The sequence below is a fragment of the Giraffa tippelskirchi genome, chromosome 9 (assembly GCF_054371585.1).
Source record: "Giraffa tippelskirchi isolate mGirTip1 chromosome 9, T2T-mGirTip1v1.2.pri, whole genome shotgun sequence".
Classification (NCBI taxonomy): Eukaryota; Metazoa; Chordata; class Mammalia; order Artiodactyla; family Giraffidae; genus Giraffa; species Giraffa tippelskirchi.
The window spans coordinates 45,771,281-45,792,858 of NC_137283.1; the positions used below are offsets into that span (position 1 = coordinate 45,771,281).

The window sequence follows — 21,578 nt, forward strand, 5'->3', positions numbered from 1 at the left end:
CAACAACATAGTACACGGAGGAAAATAAAGCAGAAAAGGGATAGAGAGTGCCTGGAATTCTAAACTAAGTGGTCCCCTGAGAAGGTGACACCAGAACACAGGCTTGAAAGAGATGAGAGAGTGAGCTACTGGACACCTGGGAGAAGAGAGTTCCAGGAAGAGGGAGAGAAAATGCAAAAGCTGTCAGACTCCTGTGGCTGTAGCAGAGTGAAGAGCAACAGTGGTAGGGAATTGGGTCAGAGAGGCAACAGGGAGCTAGGTCAGGCATGGCCCTGCAGCCCATCTGCGGCAAACAGACTCCAATCTACCCTGGGCACCCTGATTCCCAACTTCTAACGTTCATGCCTTTGTGCTGTTACCTCCTTCTGCACGTGGAAAAGATCTGTGACTTGATTCTAACTGAAAGATTAAGACAAAGAGGATAGGATGTCACTCTTGTGATTATGTTACATTATATAAGACTCTTGTCTTGCTAGTAGACTTGCCCTAGTCCCTGCCTTCCTCCCTCTCTCTCTCCTTCCCTCACCGCCCTCCCCCCGCCCCTTGCTGGCTTGAGGAAGCAAGCTTTTGTGAATCCCACCATCACAAGGAACTGAATGCTGCCAACCATCACACAAGTCAGAAAACAGGTGCTTCCCTAGTCGAGCCTCCAGATGAGAACCTAACCGTGGCCAACACCTTTCTGCAGCCTGTGAGATCCTAAGCAGAGGACCCAGCTGAGTCATGCCTGGACTTCTGAACCACAGGAACCAAACTAGTAAATGTGTGTTGTTGTAAGCCACTAAATTTGTGGCAACTTATTACACAGCATACATAAATAACATATTATTTTAAGGATTTAGCTTTTTACTTGGAATAAGATGGGAAGCCCAGTTCAGGCATCTGGAACAGAAGTGATACAGTATGACTTAAGTTTTTAAAAGATCACTCTAGCCTCTGTTGAGAATAGTCTATAGGACATAGGTATGGAAGCAGAGAAACCAATTAGGAGACTGTTGCAATAATCTAGGCAAGAGACAATGGTGATTTGGACCAAGACGGTACAAAGGAAGGTGGTAAGAAGTAGGATTCTAGATGAATTTTTATATATACAAATAGCTCTTTAGACCTAATCCTCATACATGAATAGACAGCATAGGATTATCAGACATTTGAGAAATATTAGAAATATTTCTAGTATAGTATGAGAAAAGAAAATAAACAGAACTTCAGAGAAAACAGATATAACCAAGGAATAGAAGAAAACTCAATTAGAATTTCAGAGAAATGAGAAAAGATACTAAGTTGGCCAAAAAGTTCATTCAGGTTTTTGTAAGAAAGCATGACAACTTGAATGAACATTTTGAACAACCCAATATTTCATCTTTGAAATAATAACAGAATACTATATATAAAAGTTTTAAAGTAACAATCCAAGAACAAAAAGAGCACTCTTCAAATTAAAAGTATATAAAATTTTTTTAATAGTATATAAAATTTTAGTCTCTGAAAATCTCTTTAAAATAGAAGTTAAAAGGCCAAGAAATGAACAATAATACTGAAAAGAAAAGGGAAACAGAAGCAACCCAGAAGGTCCAATTTCTAAATAATACTTCCAACCACAGAACAAAGGAAATGTGAGGAGGAAAATTTCAAACACAAGTACTTCTTTAAAAAGGGAAATTTCTGGGAACTAAGGACATGATTCTCCAGACTGAAAGGGCCTACCCACCAAGTGCCCAACACAGTGACTGAAAGACAACATAGGCCAGACAAACTATTATAAAAGCTCAAAACATTAGAGTTCAATAGAAGACCCTAAAATATCTAAAGAGAAGTAACTGGCTACCTACAAAGAATTGGAAGCCGAATGGTATCAGATGGTCTGCGTATGTATGGCTGAATCCCTTAGCTGTTCACCTGAAACTATCACAACATTATTTTGTTAATCAGCTATATCCCAATACAAAAAAAAGTTAAAAAAAAAAAGAATAATAATAATACCTACCACAGAAGACTGTTGTGCAAAGGAAATAAGTATGTATAAATATGTACAGTGCTTAGACCAGTTCCTGTCATGGAGTATTATATAAGTGTCTGTTGCTATTATTATCACCTGTCATAAAAATACATACCTATAAAAAAGTAACCAAAATTCACTAAACATTTACTTTGTGCCAGGTAGTTCACATTTATAACCTCAGGTGTTATTAATATTATCATATTCTGTTTCAAAGATGAAGTTCAGGGGTGTCCAATAACATCAATATTATGTAACTAGTAAGAATCAGGGTCAGTGTTGAACCAAATTTTTTTCCAGTTTTGTGCAAAGCACATGCTCATATTTATGACTCTATATCTATTTAACATTAATTATATATAATACATACGTATTAATTTTTAAATTGTTATTAGAATATAATGGCTTTACAATTTTGTGTTAGTTTCTGCTATACAATATCATGAATCAGTCAACTTGATTACCAAGTTCATTAATGAATTAAATACCTATTCCCCTTTGGAGTATTATTGTGAGGGTAAAATAAAATTAAAACCTTGAAAGTACTTTAAAAGAATTTTAAAGCTATGTACAAATGTGAAGTGTTTTATTACTTGCTACTCCTTCATAAAGATCATTGTAAGTTTTGAATTACTATATAAAAATCTAACGATTGTTAAAAAAATCTAACAGTTGTAAAAAAAAAGTGGTAACAGACTTACTGAGAGCAATACTAAAGTTGGAAAGCACTAAAACAATACCTTCAGAATGGAAATTATTTTTAATCTAAAATTACTATACCCCAAAAACATAGGAGTGGAAAACAGACACTTAAATTTTTTTCAGTTTCTAAAGATTTATCTCCCATATACTCTTCTCTAAAAAGCTACTGGAAGATGTATTTCACCAAAATAGAGGTGTAAACCAAGAAAATGAAAGGTGTGAGAGTCAGGAATTGGGGGCCAGACCACAGAAGATGAGCTGAGCTGAAAGGAATTCTCAAATGATGGAAAAGAGAAGTCCTAAGAAAGTTTGTATGTGTTCCTGGAGAAAGACAGGTCCAGAGTGGGAGGAAAGGACAAAAGGTTGCCAAAAGAATGCCTGCAAGAAAGAAACACGAAATTGAAAGCTAAATTTTGCATCTATTAGAATAGAGACAATAAATAACATCTAAAACAATAACCTAAGAGATCAGGGTGCATAAATACCTTTTGAAAATATAAAGAAAACCTGAAAAAGTGATTCCTTAAGTTGAAGGTGGCTGCCTCTTGGGTTAGGAGAAGCCATGGGATCACTGATTTTTACTACTAGCCCTACTTGAATTTTTAAAACATGTTAATTTATTCTCTTGCCAATAGTAAAAATTAATTTTTAAAAACTTATGTGGTTTATCACCCCAAATTTGGCAACATCGGAAGAGGTAAAAGGCAATATCTTGCATTAACATGAAATATTTAAAAATATTTTTACAGGTCATTGGCAGAAATAAAATATTTCACCCACAACTGTGAGAATTTCATCTCCTTCCTCTCCAACTTCCCTTCTATCACACTTCTAGAGTTGGTACCATTAGAGTAGACATCATTTGGGGAATCTGGATAAGGGGAAGTTGAACTGTGGATACATTTAGTTTTGCTTTAACTGGGAAATATTTATATGGGACAGTCACTTCTATGTGGAGTTAAGCTTTGTTGTCACTTCTCATCTCAGAGAGACTTCCAGGGATGCTCCTGCTGTCCACCTAGCTGGCTCGCCTGCTATCTATCACGATATGAAGACGCAGAAGTTAGGCCATGTCGTGATCTCAACATGTCCTATGGCACCCAGCCCCAGAAGCATGTGATCAGTGCATGTACCTAACTAGAAGCTAGCCTATGGAAAATTCTCATCATCAAACATGTGAAATTATAAATGAAGGATCAAGTGTTCACTGATGCCAAGTCGAAAGAGAAGTTTTCTCCCAAAAGAAATATACTTGATAGTGGGGCCAACACAAATACGAAAGCCCATTTTTCCCCCCTCTTTTTGTGGGAATCATACAAAATAGAATTTATCAGAATTCTTGTCTATACATTTCCTGCTGGTTTCACATGAAATATGACTTGATGAAGACAATTTAAATTAACATGAAGCTACTAAAACAAGAACATCAATGACAAACTGGTTAATGAGTGCTGTCAGTTTAAGGGCTACTTATGATTGGTCACTGTACAAAAAAAAATTTTTTTTGTCTTACAGCTTACATAAAAGAAACTAGCAGCTTTCCAAAATCTGATAACAATCCTAACAATTTATATGATCATAATGAGCCATGACGCTAAAAGAAAATTTTCTAAATTATCACTAATAGAAATAAAATTTGATCAACCATGCTGAAGTAAAGACTGAATTATTCTTCCTTGTCTCTACAGAAAATGATACTAATATCATGTGAAGAGATGAGATGATTAGAGGATACCACAGGGGAAAAGTCTTAAAGAATATTTTAAAATGTAATTTTAAAATTACTAGGTGTTTGTGATGTTTGTGGTACCTATCAGCTTTTGAAATTTTCATAATTTGTTGCCATTACTTTTCATGTGGTAAATAATTACCCAAGTTCCTACCTAATTTTCTATTTGTAGTTTTGGTGCTTTGTTTAAAGACAAGGTCCCCAACTGAATAAGCTTTGTGACCCATAATACCTGGATCTGCCCTCAGTGGAGTCCCTGAAGACTTAGAAGGGCATTAGTTCAGTAAATCTCCAGGGAGTCAGCACTGCCTGTACCGCCCCCTTCCCTCTCCAGTATGTTTTGGAAATTGCAGTGGGTGTCTTTGTTGTTCTCCCAGTAATTTGGAAAGAACCTCCTAGCATTTGCTGGGGGTAGTAAGAGATCCTCAACATCCTGCACCGTGGAGAAGAGTCCCACCCACAGAAAGTGTCTCAGTCCTCCTGGTTTCTCAAGGTCCAGGCAGCCAGTTACATAAGGGAAAGTGTGTGTGTAACTACTTATCTGAGCTTAGGGACTTCCCTGGTGGTCCAGTGGTTAAGACTCCACGCAGCCAGTGCAGGAGACCCAGGTTTGATCCCTGGTCAGGGAACTAAATCCGACATGCTGCAACTAAGACCCAGTGCAAATGAATAAATAAAAATAAAAAATATTTGTTTAAAAAAATTATCTGAGCCTAGAACAAAACTCCTTTCTACATTCAGGCACATGGCATTTTTTTTTTTTTTTTGCACAGTTTAAATATACAGTAATTTTTTTCTTTTGGAAAGCAACGCAGGAGGGAAGATCCTGATTTATTTTGTTTGGAACTTTACCAAGAAACACTCACCATTTTGGAAAATCACATCACTGACAGCAATGCCATGAGTTGTATTTGATGGCCAATAAAAATGATGAATGAACGCCAACACCACATACTCCTGGTTGTAGCATTTGTAGCTGTCACATTTATGGTGATGCTATGTATAGCTGCAAATATCTGATGACTTTACATCTGGTGGGCCTGAGCATTTACGTATTGAAATACATAGTATTTTATATAAAATATTTTCCTTTTATTTCTTTTTCTGTTACAGTTAAGGTACTATATTGATTTCTTTTTCGATCCTATACATAAGTAACTTAGGTTATCTCTGAGTTTCACTTCAGAATAGTCTGAATTTCTTTTCAGAACAGTAAAAGAGGAGCTTCAAATTAAAGAGAAGACATTGATAGCATTGAAAAACACTGATTGAGTTTTAACAGCCTTGTGTCATAAACAAACTGAGGATGTACCCATTCAACGTGTGCAAATTTCAAAGTCTTAATAACCAGAACCTAGGACCCCTCTCTGCCTTCAGGGGCCATACCCCCAGACCAAACAACTTTCCAATATTTTCAGATATTACTAAGAATCTAACCACTATTAAAACAGGAATGCCACACTGAATCCCTTCGCTGTTCACTTGAAACTATCATAACACTGTTTGTTAACCATCTATGTCGTTGTTGTTTAGTTGCTAAGCTGTGTCTGACTCTTTGTGACTCCCATGGAGCCCTTCAGGCTCCTCTGTCCATGGGATTTCCCAGGCAAGAATACAGGAGAGGGTTGCCATTTCTTTCTCCAGGGGATCTTCCTGACCCAAGGATTGAACCAGGGTATCCTGCATTGGCAGGCAGATTCTTTACTGCTGTGCCACCAGGGAAGTCCTAATCGACTATACCCCAATACAAAAAAAAAAACAAAACCAAAAGAGAAGTAAACTTCTGACAAAAAGGAAAAAAGTGAATAAATTTAGTTATAAAACAAAAAATGTCACAGAGAAAGGAAGTGAAACAATGTCCAACTCTAACAACTATGTTTGATGGTACGATCTTATTCTCTTCAAGTGACCCAGAAGTTTAGAGAACCTTCCTGCCTGGATCACCCACTGGGAAGAAAATAAAAGTAGGGAAAGGATGTGGAGAGAAACACTGAGCAAAAATGCCAAAGACAAACGTCCTCAGCAGCAGTCTTTTGCCAAACGTTAATCCTGAGAGTAATCCTACTAGAAACGACATGTTATCTGCCATCCAGCCTGGCAAGGGCATTGCCATGATCGGCACCCCTCGCCCTGCAGCCTCAGCACCTGTCTGACCCCGCATACAGGGAAGGAAAGTAATGTCACTAGTCATAGAGACTGTCCTAGGAGAATGGCCACTGCCATGACACTTGAGGGAACCCTCATGCGAATGGACTTAATTCTAACAACCACCTTGAGTCAGGCTCAAAACAGTAATTTCCTGGGCATACAGGATCTTGTCTGGATTGAAGTGCAGAAAAACAGCTGCGTTTCCCAAGTAAACTAAGAAATCCTTGCTGAAAAAGAAAGGTAGGGTCTTTCAAACAATCTGAGGATTAGCAAAAAGGATGAAGAAGAGGCCAGATCTAGCATTCAAGCATGAGTAGCTTAATTCTGGTACATTTTCATGAACCAGGAAAACTAACCATATAGTTAGCTTTAGTAGATAAAATTATACATGTGTTCAGTATAAAATTAAATTTTACCTCCCTATCATGACCACCTCAAATCACCTTCTCTTTCAGTTCAGGGTGCCATTAGCCAAAGGCTCAAAACTTCAGCCTTTAGTCTATATCTGGTCCCTCGCTCTGAACATTCAATCAGTTGCTAGATTTCCTCTGAAACTGTCTTACGTCCCAATTTTGCACTCTTTCTGCAGCTTGTTTAAGCCTCAGCCTCTTTCCCCAGATACCACAGGAACTCCTTAACCTCGCTCACTTCTCTCTGTTCATCTTGCCAGGTAAGGTTCCTAAAGGGCAGGACGAATTACATAATTCCATCCATGCATTTATTAGCTCATCCTTCCCTTCATTCATGCATCAAAGACTTGGGCCATTATGTGCCAGGCAATTGGAATACAGTGGCCATGTGTCACAGTCTGTCCCGAAGGAGCTTCCTGCCTGGAAGTGGATACAGAAGATTCAGTAACTGTTAGAGTTGAGAGAGATGACAGGGTGGCCACAGGTGAGGGAGGCACACAGGACCAGAGTCCAACTCAGTTAGGAGGTGACAGGGAAGGCTTTTGGAGGAAATGATGGGTGAAACCTCAAGCGTAAGTTAGTGCAGTTCAGTTCAGTCACTCAGTCGTGTCCGACTCTTTGCAACCCCATGGACTGCAGCACCCCAGGCTTCCCTGTCCATCACCAACTCCCGGAGCTTGCTCAAACTTGTGTCCATTGAGTCGGTGATGCCATACAACCACCTCATCCTCTGTCCACTCCAGAATAAATTAGAGTGGACTATAAATAAAAGGATGGGAGAGGAGGTGGAGAAACAGAGGCAACAGAACAGGGAATCTTGGTGAATGGCAGGTAGGTCATCATTTCAAAGGGTGTGTACCTGTGAGTTGGGATGAGGAAAGAATAGGCTAGAAAGAACAGTGGAGGGCAGATGAAGGGTATTATAAACTCTGCTGCTGCTGCTGCTAAGTCGCTTCAGTCGTGTCCAACTGTGCGACCCCATGGACGGCAGCCCACCAGGCTCCGCTGTCCCTGGGATTCTCCAGGCAAGAACACTGGAGTGGGTTGCCATTTCCTTCTCCAATGCATGAAAGTGAAAAGTGAAAGTGAAGTCGCTCAGTCGTGTCTGATTCTTCATGACCCCATGGACTGCAGCCCACCAGGCTCCTCCGTCCATGGTATTTTCCAGGCAAGAGTACTGGAGTGGGTTGCCATTGCCTTCTCCGATAAACTCTGCTAAAACTCTTCTTTCTACTGGACTCTTCTTCTTTTTACTGGACTTTTTAAATGCACTTTTCTCAACTGAGTGAAGTCAGAAAGAGAAGAAATATCGTATGACATCCCTTGTATGAGGAATCTTAAAAGACACGATACAAGTGAACTTATCTACAAAACAGAAACAGACTCAGACTTAGAGAATGACATTAAGGTAGACAGAGAATGAACTTATGGTTGCTGGAGATAAGGATTGAAGGAAAAGAAAGTTAGGGAGTTTGGGATCACCATGTACAACTGCTGTACTCAAAATGGATAATCAACAAGAACCTATTTTAAAGCTCATGGAACTCTGCTCCATGTTATGTGACAGCCTAGATAGGAGGCATGTTTGGGGGAGAATGGATGGATACATGTTGGGAGCCGTTCTGGAACTACTGCCGGACGACAAAGTCACGGCACCACTCAAGAAGAAACCACAAAGCGGTTTCTCTCCTGGATAGGAACCTCCACTCCTTCCTGTTTCTATGCTTTTGTTGTGGCTAACTCTGTTTCATTCTTTGATGGCTGGAGTTGTAGGGGCTTCCATGATGAGGTCATGAGAGTCCAGTAAAAAGAAAAATGATCCCTTGCCCCAGAGAAACATTCCAAAAATGATTAAACCTACTGAGGCCCCTGGCTGGTGGGTCCCTAACACTCAGCCAGGGAATAAGGCCATGACCATTTGGAAAACAAGCCCTAAGCCTATTGTGACCTGGCCTCATGAGGAGATTGTTATTGATGACTGGAAAACTTGGGTCATGTATCAGGGAAAATTACAGAAACTAAGCCAATTGCCTTTTCCCCTCAGAATCTAAGCATAAACGGAAAAGAAATATATGAATTGTATTGTAAACAGTTTCTAGGTAAACTGCAAAAGACTTGCCCCTGCCAGAAATAGTCTTGTATTATGTGGGTAGATGGTAAACAAGCCACTGCTGACAATGGCTGTACTATGAGAAACTTTTACCCTTAGCCACCGCTACAGTACTTATTCACTGAAGCAAGACGCTGTATTCGCTGTAGTAGCAGGCTGTACAGAAAAAGTAGATGGAATGATATGATTCATAGACTATGTTCTAGTAAAATAAAAATAGGTTTCGGGGTAAACATGTAACCAAAATGTGACAATAGACTAGGAAAAAACTTTTAACACATCTTAGAATTAGGGGATGATGATCTGAATGGACAAATATTGTAAGTATCATTATGTAGAAGAACATGTGCTATATAAATAGAGACTAAAGCAATAAAGATTATGGTCCTTGGGCCATCAAAAACTCTCTGTCTCCTTTCTTTTCCTTTCGCCGACGCCATTCACCCCTTGGGGACCCCTGGACCAGCTGGAGCGGGACTCCGGCAGATACAGGTATATGTATGGCTGAGTCCCTTTGCTGTCCATCTGAAACTATCACAACATTATTAATTGGCTGTACTACAATATAAAATAAGTTTTTTAAAAATAAATGCACTTTTCTCATCCTGGCACTCAAGGTTCTATCCACTGTGACTTGGTCTACCTCCTGTCCTTCTTTCTCACTTGCTAGGCTTTTGCTGTGATGCTGTTCTATGATGAGGCTTATACTTCTTCCCTCTTCCTCATTTCTGGGCTAACTTAACCTTGGCATTGGTTCTCATCACACACACACATAAATACACACACATGCTGAAGGTGGGCCTCACTTTAAGAAAATTCATTATGGGAAATCCAGGAGTGGTAAATATATAATAGGTTGAGGACACAATAAATCATGCCTCAGTTAACTCAAAGTTAATCACAGTGATCCCAAGTAGTACTTCTTGAATATATTTGATATTGTTAGCTTATATACTCTGAACTGCTTTACAAAGTCCCTGAGCTAGAGGGGAAAAACTTAAAGCTTAAAATGCAAGGAATTCCTTTTGAATCCAAGGCAAATTAGAAATATAGTGATCTCTCTTCTCTGAATGAGAATCAAGAAGAAAGTCACAGTCTATTTATTGAAATTCATTTTACATATCACTTTTCAGAAATGTATTTCTTACAAAAGTAAGATGCACTTCAATTATTCACTAATATCTTCACTCATCCAACATTTACTGAATACATGCACATGCCAGGCAGTACACTACACAGAAGGGATAGAGCCTTGAATAAGATGGGCTTTCAGAGCATATTATTTATTTGGTGGGAAACTAGTCCCATATCAGAAAATACAGTAGACACTGAACACTAGCAGCCTGTAAGGGTCAAGGAGGAGCCATTTCAGATGAGATGGTGAAATCACAGGGTCGGGGTGGGGAGAAGTGTCTGAAGTCGGGTCTTACTCCTGATTCTCCCAATTCATCAGTATGTGGTTTTATGCAAAACACATACATTTTGGGCCTTGATTTCTCCATCTATCATGTGGGGAATGGATCAGATGATTCTAAAGTCCCTCAATCCAATAGCAAACAAAACTGAGAATAATTATCAGATGCTTGGCTTCGAACAGTTGGTAGACTAGTGAATGTGCGAGTAACTAAGGATGATCACTGGAGTGTGGAAGGGGACGATGATACTGTACTTGATGTGATTCTGTGTGTATGCCTGATGGAACACGAGCATGATGAAGAAACTGAAGCACTGCAAAATTAAATGCCCAAGATGATAACCACAGATCTGCTGTAAAATGCATAAATAATTTCCATGAGGTTGCTTACTATATTCTTCTTTAGTTGGTCTCCAGTTGTTCTCCAAAATAAATGACTTATTTAGAAGCTACACGTATTGATAGATAACCCACAAGGACCTACTGCATTGCACAGGGAACTCTAACTCATTATTCTTTGATATCCTATGTGAGAAAAGAATCTAAAAAAGAATGAGTGTATGTATAACTGAATCACTTTGCTGTATACCTGAAACTAACACAACATTGCAAATCAACTATATTTCAATAAAATGAAAATGAAAAGACAGAGATTCTCAGAATGCTTCTGGTATTAGATCATCTGTTTGGTTTGTATATTGTCTGCTTCCCCCACTAGCATGTAAGATTCACGTGGGCAGGAATTGTGTCTCCTGTACCTTAAAAGTGTTAGTTGCTCAGTCGTGTCCAACTCTTTGCAACCCCATGGACTGTAGCCCACTATGCTCCTCTGTCCACGGGATTCTCCAGGCAAGAGTACTGGAGTGGGTTGCCATTCCCTGCTCCAGAGGATCTTCCTGACCCAGGGATTGAATCCGGGGAGGTCTCCTGCATTATAGGCAGATTCTTTACCGTCTGAGCCACCGGGGAAGCCCGTACCTTGAACTGGGCCTAATACAGAATAAGCCCTTTATAAATATTATCGATTTGACAGATAAATGTTAAGTACTCTGAGAGAGACGAACAACCTATGATGTTTTCTCAACTCTGAAGGGCACTTTCAGAGGGCACTTGGAACTACTGAACAATACAGAATAATTTATAAGCAAGAATCAAATTATTTAACATAGGTTTGTACTGTAGAGTTGAGAAAATAGACTAAAATGATCAGCAAATGCTGTAGCAATCAGGGAAGCTGCCAAAATATGTGTAACTTGAATCAGACTCTGAAAGATGGAAAGCTTGGGGTCCGGAAAGAGGGAGTCGGAAAGCATTAAGGAAGGCCAATGAAAATGGCCCAGAAGACCACCTTGCTGTTGGTGAAAACATAAATTGGTGCAGCCATTATGGAAAACAGTGTGGAAGTTCCTCAAAAAACTAAAAATAGAGTTTCCATACAATCTATCAATCCCATTCCTATGATCTATCAATCCCAATGACAAAACTACATGCACCCCCTATATTCACAGCAGCATTATTCACTATAGCCAAGACATAGAAGCAACCTAAATGTCTACAGACAGATAAGTGGATAAAGAAGATGTGGAGTGGGACTTCTGTGGTGGTCCTGTGGTTAAAAAATCAGCCTGCCAGCGCAGAGTACATGGGTTCAATTTCTGGTCTGGGAAGACCCCACATGTCAAGAACAACTAAGCCCATGCACCACAACTCCTGAGCCCACACTCTGCAACTACTGAAGCTCATGTGCCTACAGCCCGTGCTTCACAACCAGAGAAGTCACCTCAATGAGAAGCCTTTGCCCTGCAACAAAGAGAAGCCCCTGATCATCACAAGAGAAAGCCCACATCAGCAACAAATACCCAACGCAACCAAAAATAAATAAATCTTTAAAAAAGATGTGGTGTGTGTATGTGTATATACATATACAATGGAATATTAGCTATAAAAAATAATGAAATAATTCCATCTGCAACAACATGGATGGACCTAGAGATTATCATACTAAGTGAAGTATGAGAAAGATGAATATCATATGATATCACATATGTGAAATACAAAAAATGACCCAAATGAACTTATCTACAAAACAGAAACAGATTCACACTCACAGAGAACAGACTTGTGGTTACCAAGGAGTGGGATAGGGGAGGGATGGATTGGGACTTTGGGATTAGCAGATGCAAACTATATAGGATGGATAAACAGCAAGGTCCTGTATAGCACAGAGAACTATATTCAATACCCTGTGTTAAACCATAACAGAAAAGAACATGAAAAAGAACATATATATGTGTAACTGAATCACTTTGCTGTACAGCAGAAGTCAACACAACATTGTAAAGTCACTCAGTTGTGTCCAACTCTTTGCAACCCCCATGGACTATACAGTCCATGGAATTCTGTAGGCCAGAATACTGGAGTGGGTAGACTTTCCTTTCTCCAGGGGATCTTCCCAACCCAGGGATTAAATCCAGGTCTCCCTCATTGCAAGCGCATTCTTTACCAGCTGAGCCACAAAGGAAGCCGAAGAATACTGGAGTGGGTAGCCTTTCCCTTCTCCAGTGGCTCTTCCTGACCCAGGAATAGAACCGGGGTCTCCTGCACTGCAGGTGGATTCTTTACCAACTGAGCTATCAGGGAAACCCATTGTAAATCAACTATCCGTCAATGAAATTAAAAAAAAAAAAAAAAAGTTTCCTCCCAGATTAGCTTGCAGCAACTCTGCTTTTCTTGAATCCTCAGCAAACAATGACCAGGGCTGGATATACAGTAGTTATTTAATTAGAAATTTTGATTGATAGAATTTCAATCAAAGATCCCGGCCTTCTATCAATCCTTTATTACTCACAGACCCCACTGGAAAGGGGGAATTGCATAATTTTATTTCCCATCCATCTTTTATGCCTTTTCTCATGTCTCCTGTGTTTACAGTTCCAGGGTGAAAAAAAATGTATTACCAACCAAGTCACTGCCTCATTAGCAAACAGCAAATTCTGATCTGAAACCAATTTTTCAGAACAATGACTGTTAAGTGCTGAAAAATGCAGTGTTTAGTCATGGAGAAAATAAAGACAGATTCACCATGCAATTGGGTTTGTTTTTTTTTTAATACTAAAAGATGAGAATTTTAACAAGGGGGAGGAGGCACCAGTCCATTATCAAGTCTCTGCTCGTTCATGAAGGGACACAGAACATGTTCCTTGGTGCACAAACAGAAAAGGCTTCGTTCACCCCCACCCCGCTAATTTTTTTACTTAAAATTCAGAGTGAATGTCCGTCTTGTAAGAAGCTGAGGGAGCTCAGAAAGGAGGGTGTGCAACACTTAGAACAAATCTCTCTGTGAAGGCCAAGTTGGGTGAGTGACGGCAGGTGAGAGCATGGGGGGAGCGAAGGCCTCCAGGGTGGCCAGTGGAGGCTGATTTCTCTAAAGAGGACAGCAAGGTCTGGATGCTGAGCGGGAGTGTTAGGAAATTCAGACAGTGGGAAATCCACTGCAAGCATCAACGTGAAATGGAGCGAAGGTGATGCCAGTTTTACTTAGGAAGTATCTCAGAATAATTCAGTGGGAATAACTCCCATCCTATCATTTATTTGCTCTCTGAAAGATAAATGGAGAGCAAATGGAAAGCACTCGACTCCATCCATTAAGAAAACCACTGAAGGAGGAAGGAAGCAGAATACTAATGCTACACTATTGTTTCAGCATGAAACAGAAAATGCCCCAAGCTACGGCTTAACGTGGCCCCAAGTGCATAGTGCAAAGTTCTTCTGTGAACTAGTTGTTTCCACTCAGCTCCTGACCACAGATTTTAACCATAACCCCAACATGTGAGTCAGCAAATGAGTACCATATGTCACCCGGAAGACCAGATCAGAGAATGGAGTAGCTTTACTCAAATTTACGTTCGCTTTTGGAGAAAATATCTAAAACATAAGTCCAAACTGTGTCAACCACATTAGATTTTTACCTTTAAAAATAATATAAAGTGAAAAAAGCAGAAAACACCCTGATGCAGGGTCGGCTTTCCAGAGTTTCAAGCATTAGTCCCATGCTGGTCTCATGTAAAGTGAAAAAAGCAGAAAACACCCCTGATGCAGGGTCGGCTTTCCAGAGTTTCAAGCATTCGTCCCATGCTGGTCTTGTTGGAGAGAACGCTGGAAATGCTGGCTTTCAGAGGCACAGCCCTAACTATTTCATACACGTTTGTTCTTCCTTTCCAGCTCTGAGAGTATGTGTGCATGCGGGATCTTGGTTCCCTGACCAGAGATCGAACCTGTACCCCTTGCAGTAGGAGTGCAGAGCCCTAACCACTTAGCCACCAAGTAATTCCCTGTAGATTCACTTTTAATTTAGAGCCACATGGTTTGGTTCTTAATTATAAGCTCTATTATCATGGTGGTGCTAGTGGTAAAGAAGCTGCCTGTCAATGCAAGAGATGTAAGAGACAAGCGGGTTCGATCCCCAGGTCAGGAAAATCTCCTGGAGAAGGACATAGTAACCCACACCAGTATTCTTGCTTGGAAAATCCCATGGACAGGAGCCTGGTAGGCAATAGTCCATAGGGTCACAAAGAGTTGGACACGACTGAAGTGACTTAGAACACATATTATCATTATGGACTTCCCAGGTGGTTCAGTGGTAAAAAGTCCACCTGCCAAGCAGGAGATTTAGGTTCTATCCCTGGGTGGGAAAATGCCCTGCTGAAGGAAATGGCAACCCACTCCAGTATTGTTGCCTGGAAAATCTCATGGACAGAGGAGCCTGGTGAGCTACAGTCCATGGGGTTGCAAAGAGTCAGACACAACTTAGCAACTAAACAACAACAATAATATTATCATTATAGTTTAAGGTCTGCATTTTAATCTCATCTTATCTACTGTAAACTGTAAACTCTTTGGATTGAGAGATTATCTTCACTTTCCTTTCTTCCAAAATGCCTATAAAAACACTGGGCATACACTTTGGAAAACAGGTTGGCAGTTCTTCAAAAATGTAAACATAGAGTTACCCCCTGACCCAGCGATTCACTCTTATACCCAAAGGAACTGAAAATTTACATTCACAAAAATCCATACACAAATATTCAGAGCAGCATTATTCATAATAGCCAAAAATTGGAAATAATCCCCATGTCCATCAACTGATGAATAGACAAACCAAATATGGTATAACCATACAAAAGATTAGTATTTCACCATTAAAAAGGAATGGAGTACTGATACATACTACAACTTGAGTGACCTTGAAAATGCTATGCTCAGTGAGAGAGGCCCAACACAAAGGCCATATACATGATTCCATTCACGTAAAATGTCCAGAATAGGCAAATCTTTAGATACAGAAAGCAGATGTGTGGTTGTCAGGAATGAAGCAGGAGGGACGAAGAGTGGGAAGTGACTGCTAATGGGTGTGGAGTTTCTATTGGGAGTGATGAAATGTTCTAAAATTAGACTTGTCATAATACATGCACAAGTTCGTGAATATAGAAAAAAACAACTGTATACTTAAACAGGTGAATTTTATGGTATGTGAATTATATCTCAACTTCTTAAAATGCTGGGCATATAGAAGAAATTACGTGTTTGAAAGTGACTTGGCCAGAAATATTTTAGGAAGAAAAAAAGAAACTATGCTTAGTGACTTTGGTACAACTTTTCCTTCCTGTCTTATGAGCCTGGGCTCTCTCCCCTCCTGTATGCACCCCGAGAGATACTGTGCAGCAGCCAGGGAAAGTGCCACTGGGCCCCTGCTAAAGGGAGCCTAACTGAGCGCTGGCCCAGCTGCTCCTCCTCTAGATTCATCACCACGCTTGTGCCAGGCTTCGGCCGGCTGCTCCCAGCCAGTGACTGGGCACAGCAGGGCTACTAAGGCGGGTTCATCCACCAAGACACAGAGTCTTCCAACAGGCGGCTTTGGCTCGAGGACTCCCCCAAGCACCTGGCTTCACTGAGAAGCTGGGTGGTGACTCTCCTCGGCAGGCCATCAGAGAGCCAGGCTTGTTAGTATCTACCAGGATGATGGGGCCCAAAGCACTAGGGGCCAGGGTGGGCAGTCAAGGGGGTTTGATGCTCAGAGAGTTGGTAGATAGTTAATCAAGTATAATGTTCCTGGAGGTGACATAAATAGGCAGCCATCAAGAGATTAAGATGGGGGCTTCCCTGGTGGCACAGCGGATAAGAATCTGCCTGCCAATGCAGGGGACACAGGTTCAATCCCTGGTCCGGGAAGATTCCACATGGCTGGGAACAACAAAGCCTGTGCTGCATCTACTGAAGCTCTCACGACTAGAGCCTATGTACCACAAACAGAGACGCCACCACAATGAGAACCTCACATACTGCAATGAGGAGTAGCCCCTGACCGCAGCAACTAGAGAAAGCCTGCGCACACCAACAAAGACCCAGTGCAACCAAAAACAAAAATGAATGAATTAATTTTTTAAAAGACATTAAGGACTTCCCTGGTGGTCCAGTGGTTAAGACTCTGGGCTTCCAATGCAGGGAGCCCAGGTTCAATCCCTGGTCAGGGAACTAGATCCCACATGCCACAACGAAAGATTGAACATCCCAAGTGCCACATAAGATCCGGAGCAGCCAAATAAATAAATACAAATAAATATTTTTTAAAAATAAAAAAAAAAATAAAAGAGATTAAGACTGCTCATTCCAGCAAGAGGCAGGATTCCTCCAACAGGTAACCAGCTTGAGGACTCCCTGTTGGCCTGGCTGAAACTTTTCTGGAACCATGCTATATTGCCCAAGACTCTTCTTACCCAGTCTTGCTTTCCTGTCCTTTTTCCTGCCTCAGATGTCAGACCTGTATCACCGTGTCTGCCTTCTCGTGCTGCCTACCTCCCCTCAAGAAATCTCCTGCATGCTTAATGCCAATCTGGAGTCTGCTGCTCCATGGACTCGAACTACATGGGCTGATTTTAGTTGGGCTCTGTGAGCAGAGAACACTGCTGTGATGTGTGAGTGCAGGGGGGTTTGTCATTACCCACTCTGCCCCAAATAGGTGTCATTATTACCTCCTGCCAGGAGCTGAGGAGTGATTGAGTGGAGTGCATTAGCTATCATCTAAAACACTAGAAATGATGAACGAGGTAAATTTCGAAACTGTGTTTTATCAGTCCTCCTTATCTACTCAATTTCTACTGAACAGTGAGTTCTCATCCACTCCTTACCTGCCCAGTCCCTTACACACACTGCCAGGAGTGCTAGCGTTCGGAGACCTTTGAGGAACTCTGGGTTTCTGTGGAAACATAGATGATTTAGAATCTAACTAGAAAAACAGACAAGCCCCTTCATTGCTGCAGGAGGGCTCCAAACCTCCTGTCAGAGCACTCCAGTGACTGACAGCCCACTCATCCTCGCTACCCTAGCCTGTGGAGCACACAGGGGTGTAAAGGCAGGGCCCGTCCGTGTATTGTCAATATTCTCACTTATCTCCTTCCTGGGACCCCTCTCTTCACATCACTGGTGGGACTGTGTGATAAGGCAGCAGTGCAACTGTTAAAATTTGTAGCTGTGGTGAACTGGGAATGCTACACGGGTGGAAAGAAAGGCATTGGCTGCCGTGATGTATCATGCATTGGAGAAATAGTAACAGTAAGAATGACGAAATTGTGTGGCTATTGCTAAACACCATCGACACTGTGGAAAAAGATAATGAAAAGCTGAGAGTGAGGAATCATCAATTAAAAGCTACGGGTGAAAGCCAGATGGCCTCTTTGATTGCATGTGAAGAGGCTATCATCACCTACGGTGGGAGACAGGAATGCTGAGGATCGGTCCTAGGACTTGAGAACAAAAGCAACTGAGCTCCAAGGTAAAGTCCTCAACAGTGTAGATTTGCTGTACAAAGGACAGAGTCCCGGTTGGGAAAGAACCAGACCATGATTCATGGGATAGAAGCATCCGGGTTGATCCAGCTGAAAATGCTAAATTCCTATATTTCCCCAAAACTTCTGAGCCTGCCGACGTGGCCCACTCCTCTCTGTGAGGGGCTAGTCCCCTACTCTCGCTTGGAGGTGACCACAGAGCCTTCTCCCCAGCAAAATAACACATGACCCCCTCAGGATTCACCCTCACCTCCCCTTCCCATCATTAGGCCAGTAACAGGTTTCAGTCAGTTCAGCCGCTCAGTCGTGTCCGATTCTTTGTGACCCCCATGGACTGCAGCACGCCAGGCTTCCCTGTCCATCACCAACTCCCTGAGCTTGCTCAAACTCATGTCCATCGAGTGGGTGATGCCATCAACATAACCCAGCTCTGTAATCATCAATACTACATGTGGTCGAAGTGTAGGTAAGATGGCAGGGAAGTGGGAGACAATCATCTGGCCCGGGGCCCAGGTGTGGAGGAAGGGGCCACCCAGGAGGTGCGGGCCCTCCCCAGTCCACAGCAGCAGGAGGGAGGTGGGCACACACAGGGTTCCTGAGCCCTCAGCAGGCTCCTGTCAACGAGGGCAGAATGCAAGGTTGAATAACGGAGACTTTATCCCTTGGGGAACAATCTCTTGGAATACATGCTACAACACCCTGGCACGGCTCGTGGGAGAGGGAGAAAGCACAGAAAAGGCAACGGGCCACACTAAGTGAAACAGAAATATCAGACCTGCCATGGTAGACCGCCATGGGAGAAGGGCCAAAAGGTCGTCAGGGGTGCTAGACGGAAAGGAAGCCAGAAAAACCACCGGAGGATGCAGCACTTACCAAAGCTGAGAGAGAAATTAAATGAAGTCCACCCGCCGTGGGCCACGGCTGATGGTAGAGAGACCGATACAAAACAACTCGTTGATAGCAATGAGGATGGGCTGTATGGTCCACGCCCGCCATGTTAGCCACGCCCACAATGTTAGCCACGCCCACCACGTTACCCTACCTCCCTGTCCAGGTGGCAATGATTAAAGGTCAGAGGGAAGTGGATGTAATCATCACAGTACATGTCATGGTCGGGGGCCACCAGGAGGTCTGAGACAGAGTTATGAAAACGACTAACAGAACATGGGATCCATGAGGACAAAATAAGTGGGATCCTAACAAAGGTACTACTTAAACTGAAAAATCAAAATAAATCAAGGTCAGGGGATTTCCCTGGTGGTCCAGTGGTTCAGACTTCACCTCCCAATGCAGGAGGTGTGGGTTCGATCCCTGGTCAGGGAGTTAAGATTTCACATGCCTGCCTCATGGCCAAAAAACCGAAACAGAAGCAATACTGTAACAAAGTCAATGAAGATTTTTTTAATAAATAAATAAATAAAGGCTGGATAATCGGGAGGCTGAGGTCCATTGCCTCAATAAAACATCATGGGTCTTTGCCCGGTTTCTGAACTTGAGCCAGAAACAGTTTTTAGACACTGAAATAATTGCCTGAAAGAGAAGCCAGTTGGACCATAAAGAAGGCTGAGCAACAAAGAATTGCTGCTTTCAAACTGTGGTGCTGGAGAAGACTCTTGAGAGTCCCTTAAACAGCAAGGAGATCAAACCAGTCCATCCTAAAGGAAATCAACCCTGAATATTCATTGGAAGGATTGACACTGAACCTGAATTCTAATACTTTGACTAGCTGATGCAAAGAGCCGACTCACTGGAAAAGACCCTGATGCTGGGAAAGACTGAGGGCAAGAGGAGAAGGGAGTGACAAAGGATGAAATGACTGGATGGCATCACTGACTCAATGGACATGAGTTTGAGCAAACTCAGGGAGACAGTGAAGGACAGGGAAGCCTAGTGTGCTGCAGTTCATGGGGGAGTAAACAATTGGACACGACTTAGCGACTGAATAGCAACAATATACATCATCAGAGCAGGCGGACAAGTGGCTAGCACACTGGAGGACTTAACACATATACTCTCCAGGAAGTGGGAGATAAAGCCTACAAAGATTTACTGCTGCATCAGTAGAATCAGCTTACACAGGAGGACAGTCTAATTAGAATCCTGGAGGAGCTTCCCCCAGACTTGACACAAAAGAAGTGGATCTGAGCCACACAGAGCTAGACTCTTCTGAGCATTGAAAAGGCAGGAATTACATTGCTGCCAGCAGGAAGCCCTCCACTGTTGGTCTCCACCAGACTCCTGCCCCTGGGACTGCCTTACATGGAGATCAGCACCTCACCCAAGGTCACACTCCTCATCCAATCACTGATCACTGGGAGGGGTAAAGGCCAGGCACCCAGGGCCCCATGGGATCAACCACAGCATCCTCTGAGATGGCATCCAAGTATCCCCCTCCGCCCAATCCTGCTTTCCTCCCTTCCCTTTTACCAATGTCAATCCCAAAGGTACTCCTGAAGGCACTTTCTGAAAGCAAATCTCAGTTGCAAAATCTGCTTCCCAATGACAGCAAAGCTAGGATGAGCCTTGAGATGTGATTCCAAATCCTGATTCTGACATCACTACTGGTGAAGGAAATGAGCCCACCTCTACCACAATCCTGGAGTCCACATGTGATGGAAGAGAGAACCCTTGCCAGTAATTTTTAAGCTTTGGGGGAAGGGTGGTGACTATAGGCTCCTTTCCTGGTAGTTCAGATGGTAAAGAATCTGCTTGTAACTTGGGAGACCCAGATTTGATTCCTGGGACAGGAAGAGCCCCTGGAGAAGGGAATGGCTACCCACTCCAGTTTACTTGCCTGGAGAAGTCCATGGACAGAGGACCTTGTCGGGCTACAGTCCATGGGGTCACAAAGAGTTGGACATGACTAACCAACTAACACACACACTTCCCCCTCCAGCAAAATATATGCACACATATACATATATACACACACATGCAACAAATACTGCTTGAATTTCAGATGGTCATGGAATATCCTAAGACCCCAAATTAAGAATTCGGAAGTTACATCATCTCTAATAGACCCCACAGTTCTGGAGATTAAACAATATATCCCACAGTAAAACATATCGTAGACATCCAGTAAAATTTTGCTGATTTGCATTTCATAGGTATTCAATAAATGTTTGCTGATTTGGTATGACTTTAGATATAGTACTCTTGTCTGGAAAATCCTATGGACAGAGGAGCCTGGTAGGCTGCTGTCCATGGGGTCGCTAAGAGTTG

At 42.0% G+C, this 21,578-nt stretch overlaps 1 non-coding gene across 1 annotated transcript; it reads left to right on the top strand.

Annotated features, from left to right (window-relative positions):
• The first annotated feature begins 16,970 nt into the window (after nt 1-16,970).
• TRNAG-UCC (transfer RNA glycine (anticodon UCC)) lies at nt 16,971-17,043 on the top strand. The gene has a single exon. It is a non-coding gene; the product is annotated as a tRNA-Gly (tRNA).
• The last annotated feature ends 4,535 nt before the right edge of the window (nt 17,044-21,578 follow it).